Source organism: Pelobates fuscus, chromosome 7, assembly GCF_036172605.1.
Source record: "Pelobates fuscus isolate aPelFus1 chromosome 7, aPelFus1.pri, whole genome shotgun sequence".
Classification (NCBI taxonomy): domain Eukaryota; kingdom Metazoa; phylum Chordata; class Amphibia; order Anura; family Pelobatidae; genus Pelobates; species Pelobates fuscus.
In genome coordinates, this window is record NC_086323.1 from 199,367,371 (window position 1) to 199,377,836 (window position 10,466).

Here is a 10,466-nt window from a genome sequence, read left to right on the forward strand (position 1 = left end):
CTGTATAATAATACTGAGTACCTATAATCTGATAATAAAACTGTAGCTATGTATAATAATACTGAGTATCTATACACTGATAATAAACATGTCGTTCTGTATAATAATACTGAGTATCGATACGCTGATAATAAACATGTCGCTCTGTATGATAATACTGAGTATCTATACGCTGATAATAAACATGTCGCTCTGTATAATAATACTGAGTATCTATACACTGATAATAAACACGTCACTCTGTATGATAATACGGAGTATCTATACGCTGATAATAAACATGTGGCTCTGTATAATGATACCGAGTATCTATACGCTGATAATAAACATGTTGCTCTGTATATTGATACTGAGTATCTATATGCAGATAATAAACATGTGGCTCTGTATAATAATTCTGAGTATCTATACGCAGATAATAAACATGTCGCTCTGTATAATGATATCGAGTATCTATACACTGATAATAAACATGTCGCTCTGTATAATAATACTGAGTATCTATACGCTGATAATAAACATGTCGCTCTGTATAATAATATTGAGTATCTATACGCTGATAATAAACATGTCACTCTGTATAATAATAATGAGTATCTATATGCTGATAATAAACATGTCGCACTGTATAATAATTCTGAGTATCTATACGCTGATAATAAACATGTCGCTCTGTATAATGATCGAGTATCTATACGCTGATAATAAATATGTCACTCTGTATAATAATACGGAGTATCTATACACTGATAATAAACATGCCGCTCTGTATTATAATACTGAGTATCTATACGCTGATAATAAACATGTGGCTCTGTATAATAATACTGAGTATCTATACACTGATAATAAACATGTCGCTCTGTATAATAATACTGAGTATCTATACACTGATAATAAACATGTCGCTCTGTATAATAATACTGAGTATCTATACGCTGATAATAAACATGTCGCTCTGTATAATAATACTGAGTACCTATAATCTGATAATAAAACTGTAGCTATGTATAATAATACTGAGTATCTATACACTGATAATAAACATGTTGCTCTGTATAATAATACTGAGTATCTATACACTGATAATAAACATGTCGCTCTGTATAATAATACTGAGTATCTATACGCTGATAATAAACATGTTGCTCAGTATAATAGTACTGAGTATCTATTCGCTGATAATAAACACGTCGCTCTGTATAATGATACCGAGTATCTATACGCTGATAATAAACATGTCACTCTGTATAATAATACGGAGTATCTATACACTGATAATAAACATGTCACTCTGTATAATAATACAGAGTATCTATACACTGATAATAAACATGTCGCTCTGTATAATGATACAGAGTATCTATACGCTGATAATAAACATGTCACTCTGTATAATAATACGGAGTATCTATACGCTGATAATAAACATGTCGCTCTGTATAATAATACTGAGTATCCATACACTGATAATAAACACGTCGCTCTGTATAATAATACCGAGTATCTATACGCTGATAATAAACATGTCGCTGTATAATAATCATGAGTATCTATACACTGATAATAAACATGTTGCTCTGTATAATAATACTGAGTACCTATAATCTGATAATAAAACTGTAGCTATGTATAATAATACTGAGTACCTATACACTGATAATAAACATGTCGTTCTGTATAATAATACTGAGTATCGATACGCTGATAATAAACATGTCGCTCTGTATGATAATACTGAGTATCTATACGCTGATAATAAACATGTCGCTCTGTATAATGATACTGAGTATCTATACACTGATAATAAACACGTCACTCTGTATGATAATACTGAGTATCTATACGCTGATAATAAACATGTGGCTCTGTATAATGATACCGAGTATCTATACGCTGATAATAAACATGTTGCTCTGTATATTGATACTGAGTATCTATATGCAGATAATAAACATGTGGCTCTGTATAATAATTCTGAGTATCTATACGCAGATAATAAACATGTCGCTCTGTATAATGATATTGAGTATCTATACACTGATAATAAACATGTCGCTCTGTATAATAATACTGAGTATCTATACGCTGATAATAAACATGTCGCTCTGTATAATAATATTGAGTATCTATACGCTGATAATAAACATGTCACTCTGTATAATAATAATGAGTATCTATATGCTGATAATAAACATGTCGCACTGTATAATAATACTGAGTATCTATACGCTGATAATAAACATGTCGCTCTGTATAATAATTCTGAGTATCTATACGCTGATAATAAACATGTCGCTCTGTATAATAATACTGAGTATCTATACACTGATAATAAACATGTCGATCTGTATAATAATACTGAGTATCTATACGCTGATAATAAACATGTCACTCTGTATAATAATAATGAGTATCTATATGCTGATAATAAACATGTCACTCTGTATAATAATAATGAGTATCTATATGCTGATAATAAACATGTCGCACTGTATAATAATACTGAGTATCTATACGCTGATAATAAACATGTCGCTCTGTATAATAATTCTGAGTATCTATACGCTGATAATAAACATGTCGCTCTGTATAATAATACTGAGTATCTATACAGTGATAATAAACATGTCGATCTGTATAATAATACTGAGTATCTATACAGTGATAATAAACATGTCGATCTGTATAATAATACTGAGTATCTATACGCTGATAATAAACATGTCGCTCTGTATAATAATACTGAGTATCTATACGCTGATAATAAACATGTCGCTCTGTATAATAATACTGAGTATCTATACACTGATAATAAACACGTCGCTCTGTATAATAATACCGAGTATCTATACGCTGATAACAAACATGTCGCTGTATAATAATCATGAGTATCTATACACTGATAATAAACATGTTGCTCTGTATAATAATACTGAGTACCTATAATCTGATAATAAAACTGTAGCTATGTATAATACTACTGAGTATCTATACACTGATAATAAACATGTCGCTCTGTATAATAATACTGAGTATCGATACGCTGATAATAAACATGTCGCTCTGTATGATAATACTGAGTATCTATACGCTGATAATAAACAGGTCGCTCTGTATAATAATACTGAGTATCTATACACTGATAATAAACATGTGGCTCTGTATAATGATACCGAGTATCTATACGCTGATGATAAACATGTCGCTCTGTATAATAATACTGAGTATCGATACGCTGATAATAAACATGTCGCTCTGTATGATAATACTGAGTATCTATACGCTGATAATAAACAGGTCACTCTGTATGATAATACTGAGTATCTATACGCTGATAATAAACATGTGGCTCTGTATAATGATACTGAGTATCTATACGCTGATAATAAACATGTTGCTCTGTATATTGATACTGAGTATCTATATGCAGATAATAAACATGTGGCTCTGTATAATAATTCTGAGTATCTATACGCAGATAATAAACATGTCGCTCTGTATAATGATATCGAGTATCTATACACTGATAATAAACATGTCGCTCTGTATAATAATACTGAGTATCTATACGCTGATAATAAACATGTCGCACTGTATAATAATTCTGAGTATCTATACGCTGATAATAAACATGTCGCTCTGTATAATAATTCTGAGTATCTATACGCTGATAATAAACATGTCGCTCTGTATAATAATACTGAGTATCTATACACTGATAATAAACATGTCGATCTGTATAATAATACTGAGTATCTATACGCTGATAATAAACATGTCACTCTGTATAATAATAATGAGTATCTATATGCTGATAATAAACATGTCGCACTGTATAATAATACTGAGTATCTATACGCTGATAATAAACATGTCGCTCTGTATAATAATTCTGAGTATCTATACGCTGATAATAAACATGTCGCTCTGTATAATAATTCTGAGTATCTATACGCTGATAATAAACATGTCGCTCTGTATAATAATACTGAGTATCTATACAGTGATAATAAACATGTCGATCTGTATAATAATACTGAGTATCTATACGCTGATAATAAACATGTCGCTCTGTATAATAATACTGAGTATCTATACGCTGATAATAAACATGTCGCTCTGTATAATAATACAGAGTATCTATACACTGATAATAAACATGTCGCTCTGTATAATAATACTGAGTATCTATACGCTGATAATAAACATGTCGCTCTGTATAATGATACCGAGTACCTGGTATGTTTGATGATAGCTGACTTACAATAACATACCGTCTATTAATCAGCCTGGATTTATTGATCACAAGTCACACATTATGTTCGATCCCTTTGTTGATATACACATTCCTGCTGTAACATACACCCAACATGGCCGAACTCCATACACACACTGGGAAGAGAGAGCAAATCTAGGGGGTGTATCCAACCCAGCATGCCTTGCACACTTACTACAGGAGCTGGTTAGGGACAAACTGTGCATTGTGCAAAGCTCCCCTAGAGGGGACTGCTGGTATACACCACAGTATCCACCTAATAATTCTGAGTATTTATAAACTAATAATAAATATGTCGCCCTGTATAATGATACTGAGTATCTTTACACTGATAATAAACATGACGCTCTGTATAATGATACTGAGTATCTATACGCTGATAATAAACATGTTGCTCTGTATAATAATACTGAGTATCTATACGCTGATAATAAACCTGTCTCTCTGTATAATAATATTGAGTATCTATACGCTGATAATAAACATGTCGCTCTGTAAATTAATACTGAGTATCTATACACTGATAATAAACATGTCGCTCTGTATAATAATACTGAGTATCTATACGCTGATAATAAACATGTCGCTCTGTATAATAATACCGAGTACCTGTTATGTTTGATGATAGCTGACTTACAATAACATACCGTCTATTAATCAGCCAGGATTTATTGATCACAAGTCACATATTATGTTCGATCCCTTTGTTGATATACACATTCCTGCTGTAACATACACCCAACATGGCCGAACTCCATACACACACGTGGAAGAGAGAGCAAATCTAGGGGGTGTATCCAACCCAGCATGCCTTGCTCACTTACTACAGGAGCAGGCTAGGGACAAACTATGCATTATGCAAAGCTCCCCTAGAGGGGACTGCTGGTATACACCACAGTATCCACCTAATAATTCTGAGTATTTATAAACTAATAATAAATATGTCGCCCTGTATAATGATACTGAGTATCTTTACACTGATAATAAACATGACGCTCTGTATAATGATACTGAGTATCTATACGCTGATAATAAACATGTTGCTCTGTATAATAATACTGAGTATCTATACACTGATAATAAACATGTCACTGTATAATAATACTGAGTATCTATACACTGATAATAAACATGTCACTGTATAATAATACTGAGTATCTATACACTGATAATAAACATGTCACTGTATAATAATACTGAGTATCTATACACTGATAATAAACATGTCACTGTATAATGATACTGAGTATCTATACACTGATAATAAAACTGTAGCTATGTATAAAAATGCTGAGTATCTATATGCTGATAATAAACATGTGGCTCTGTATAATAATACTGAGTATCTATACGCTGATAATAAACATGTCGCTCTGTATAATGATACCGAGTATCTATACGATGATAATAACCATGTCCCTCTGTATAATAATACTGAGTATCTATACGCTGATAATAAACATGTCGCTCTGTATAATAATACCGAGTATCTATACACTGATAATAAACATGTTGCTCTGTATAATAATACTGAGTATCTATACACTGATTATAAACATGTCGCTCTGTATAATAATACTGAGTATTTATACGCTGATAATAAACATGTCGCTCTGTATAATGTTTCCGAGTATCTATACACTGATAATAAACATGTCTCTCTGTATAATAATACTAAGTATCTATACCCTGATAATAAGCATGTTGCTAAGTATAATAATACTGGAGTATCTATATGCTGATAATAAACATGTCGCTCCGTATAATAATACTGAGTATCTATACGCTGATAATAAACATGTCTCTCTGTATAATAATATTGAGTATCTATACGCTGATAATAAACATGTCGCTCTGTAAATTAATACTGAGTATCTATACACTGATAATAAACATGTCGCTCTGTATAATAATACTGAGTATCTATACACTGATAATAAACATGTCGCTCTGTATAATAATACTGAGTATCTATACGCTGATAATAAACATGTCACTCTGTATAATGATACCGAGTACCTGTTATGTTTGATGATAGCTGACTTACAATAACATACCGTCTATTAATCAGCCAGGATTTATTGATCACAAGTCACATATTATGTTCGATCCCTTTGTTGATATACACATTCCTGCTGTAACATACACCCAACATGGCCGAACTCCATACACACACTGGGAAGAGAGAGCAAATCTAGGGGGTGTATCCAACCCAGCATGCCTTGCACACTTACTACAGGAGCTGGCTAGGGACAAACTGTGCATTGTGCAAAGCTCCCCTAGAGGGGACTGCTGGTATAAAACACAGTACCCACATAATAATTCTGAATATTTATAAACTAATAATAAACATGTCGCTCTGTATAATAATTCTGAGTATCTTTACACTGATAATAAACATGTCGCTCTGTATAATGATACTGAGTATATATACACAGATAATAAACATCTCGCTCTGTATAATAATACTGAGTATCTATACACTGATAATAAACACGTCGCTCTGTATAATAATACTGAGTATCTATACGCTGATAATAAACATGTCGCTCTGTATAATAATACTGAGTATCTATATGCTGTTAATAAACATGTCGCTCTGTATAATGATACCGAGTATCTATACACTGCTAATAAACATGTTGCTCTGTATAATAATACTGAGTATCTATACACTGATAATAAACATGTTGCTCTTGATACCGGAGAAACTGACGGAAGCGAAGCACAGAGAGATGGACACAGGTTTCTTCAGGAAGGAAGAGATTCTTTATTGGATCACCGATCGGGACTCAGAGGGACTAATGTCACCAAAAATACAGCAAGTTCTGAGCCCCGGACAATAGTGCAGGCTCCTTATATAGGCACATAACTCCTCCCATATTAAGCTCCACCCGCACATTCTCTTAACCAATCAACACAAATAAGAATTAACTTCCTGCGTGACCGCATGGCTTGTCCAACACAATGGAGGAGGGGAATACTATATCCTGTATTCTTGCACATGCTCCGTACACTACTGATCGTATCTTGCCTCGTGCAACCAACTGATCGATACGTCAGCATATGCACGTACACATGCCACGTGGTAATCTCGGCCTACTAAATTTATTTTTACCGAGATTCCACCACATTCCCCCCTTTGATGCCTCTTGATATTTCACAATTACTTGAGGCATCACTTAACCTTAGTTTGCATACACCACAAGTTACCTTGAACCAGACCAGACTTATCTTATGATGTGAATCTTCAACACTCATCTTCCTGCATTGGTTCTCCCTGATCTAGAGCCTCATATTTATAAATTGCCATTATCTGTGCAGCAGCCTTTCTCTCTGCTATATTTTCTATCAGGCTTTGCACAGACCTAACTACTAAGGGTATAAGACACGGCAGGAGTAGACACAACATTAAAATCAGTAGGACTCCACCTACCAGTGCCTTAAGCCCTCCAAACCACTCATACCAGCTACCAAACCAACTACTTGGATTATACCCTTTCCATACCTGAGTAGGCACATGCGCTAGTTTAACCATATGGCTAGTAAGCTCAGCTATTGCTTGCCCTTCGTCATCTATTTGAAGACAGCAATTGCTCAGGTTAAACTTCCCACATACACCTCCCTCTACTGCCAAAAGGTAATCCAAGGCTAATCTATTTTGGTAGACTGCTGTCCTCATCCTGGTATTATGCTTCGCTAGAAGATTGAGCGCTTGTGATGTCTCGTTAGTAATAATCTCAACCACCGCCTGTAATCGTATAATACGGTTGAGCATATAAATAGGGGTTCTATAACCAAAGGTACCATCTTCTGCCCACGTGGCTGGCCCATAATAATCTATAATACGCTGGGGATTCATTATCTTCCCAGGCGCCTATCTCTATGGGTCCCCTTTTCTTCCTATGATTCACATCATACACTTTAACACCTAAAGTCTCACCTGTTTCAATAGGTAACAAGAAGAAGGATGGTTTGAGCATACCCAACACACATGCCCCTTCCCAGTCCTGTGGCAACTCCGAATAGGCTTTCTTACCACAGATCCAGTACAAATTTGCTGGGGCTCTCCAGGTAGATATGATGGATAGGTCAAACCACACATCCTTTAAATTGGCGTATCTAGCAAACGGGTTAGATGGTTCTGAGACATTTGAAGCCGACCACCAAGTTGTATTCTTTGTATCATCATCATAAGCTTTTTGCCCTAGACAAGTTAATTCTGCTACAGAAGTATTATACATCATTCCTTTCCTTGCTATGCAAACATAACCTATGATGGAGGTCTTTAATCTCCACTCAGATTTACCTCTAACACTCATATGATAATCGGCTTGTGTAGATATTAATTGGTCAACTGCCTCAGAACCGGACATTACCTCCTTTGCTTCCCAAGGCCATTGGTCTCCCATGTTAGTACCTCCACACACATAGCAGTTGGTAACATTAAGACTACCGGCAATACTTTCGGCTAAATCAATGAACAGGTTTTTAGCATTATGGGGGATCTTATTATCTATACTCATCTCTTCATAAAAGGAATGGTATACTTGATGAGTTTGGGAGGATACCGTATCAGTCTCTATCCCTATAAACAATACTGTCCCAGGATCTAAACCCGTCCCATATATTTGAAACCCAAATAAATTACCATACTTGTCTAAGAACTTGTCGGGGTTATTTATAAGTATATGGACTGGATTGCATTCCATAGACTTACAATATGGGCTGGTAGGCAACTTAGTCACTATCATGTCCTTGTCTACTGTCTGTCCCCAAGTTGCCCACCCCACACAAGACCAATATGGGCAAACGTTATAATCTCTATTTGGGCATCTAGGACTCACATATTTATTTTTATTACTGGGACAAATATATTTATCATTAGACCCATACGATCCTCTCCCATCTAAGATCCCCACATACATTCCACGGCTTTCTACCACTTGATATCGCCTTACATGCATCAAATAGCAGAACACCCGAAGAATGTACGGATTCTAACACCGTCTTATTAATTAGGGTCCCCTGAGGATCTCCATTCCTGAGAGTCAACCAAATTGTACGAGGTTGATACTCCGGACTGAAGCACTTAGGTTCTCCTACTCCTAAATGGCACACACTATATTCTATATTTAGGTATCTACATCTTGATACATCTCCTTTACACTCGTATTGTGAATGCCAAATTAGGGTTTGGGAAATATGGTTACCTGTTCTTGTAGTCTTAATGCATACCTCACAGCTAGGAGTGTCGGTACCTCTACCTTCCTGAATATAAAAACACACATAAATAAACATTATTAAGAACACATCTTTCGTCGTCATCCTCAGTCTTCGTCCGTGCGAAGGCACCTCAGCTTCCAGGGTGTAAGGGCTGCAGGGAATGGAGTTCTGCTCGTCTTCACAGGAGTCCCTTCGAGACTTTCCTGGCTTATACACTATACGTCGGTGAGCGGACAGGCTTTATTATGGCCGTCTAAACACTCACTTCACCAAATCTCTGTAACAATAAAATTTGTAATCCACAAAGTTCCTCGTTACTCCGACTGAGTCGTGCGTTTCAACCGGATCTTGCAGGGATTCTCTGGATCTGCTGTAACTTGCCAAGAATCAACTGCTGCTGGTTTAACCCTGGAGTGATGTATCCACGGAGTCACTTCGGCTACTTTTATCGCTGTAGTGGTAGACAAAAGAACAACATAAGGACCTCTCCACTTGGGCCCTAACGGTACATTATTCCACTCTTTAATCCACACTTGATCTCCTGGGTGGTAACTATGAACTGGGGGATAAATATTCACAGGTAATCTATCTTGTACCCATTTCTGTACCTCCTCCATAGTCTTACCCAACTCTACAACCTGCTGCCGGGTAATTCCTTCTCCCAACTGACTCAAATCCCCCCTTAAGTTACCAAGTACGGGAGGTGGTCGCCCATACATGATTTCAAAAGGAGAGAGGCCCATCCTTCTGGTAGGGGTACAGCGGATTCGCAATAGAGCTATGGGTAAGAGAACGTTCCACTTAAGTTGGGTTTCCTGACACATTTTAGCCAACTGATTCTTGATAGTTCTATTCATTCTCTCTACCTTACCAGAACTCTGGGGTCTATATGCCGTATGAAGCCTCCACTTTATACCAAGCATATGAGTCAGTTGTTGTAGGCACTGATGAACAAAAGCTG

The 10,466-nt window shown here is 35.7% G+C and overlaps 1 protein-coding gene across 1 annotated transcript in view; it reads right to left on the reverse strand.

The window, feature by feature from the left end:
* Positions 1 to 5,031, reverse strand: part of LOC134568449 (oocyte zinc finger protein XlCOF6-like) — a 31,887-nt gene extending 26,856 nt beyond the window's left edge. Inside the window, exon 1 of the mRNA XM_063427043.1 lies at positions 4,927 to 5,031. The gene's annotated coding sequence lies outside the window, so the exon portion shown is untranslated. The remainder of the gene's footprint in view (positions 1 to 4,926) is intronic.
* Between the last annotated feature and the right edge of the window lie 5,435 nt (positions 5,032 to 10,466).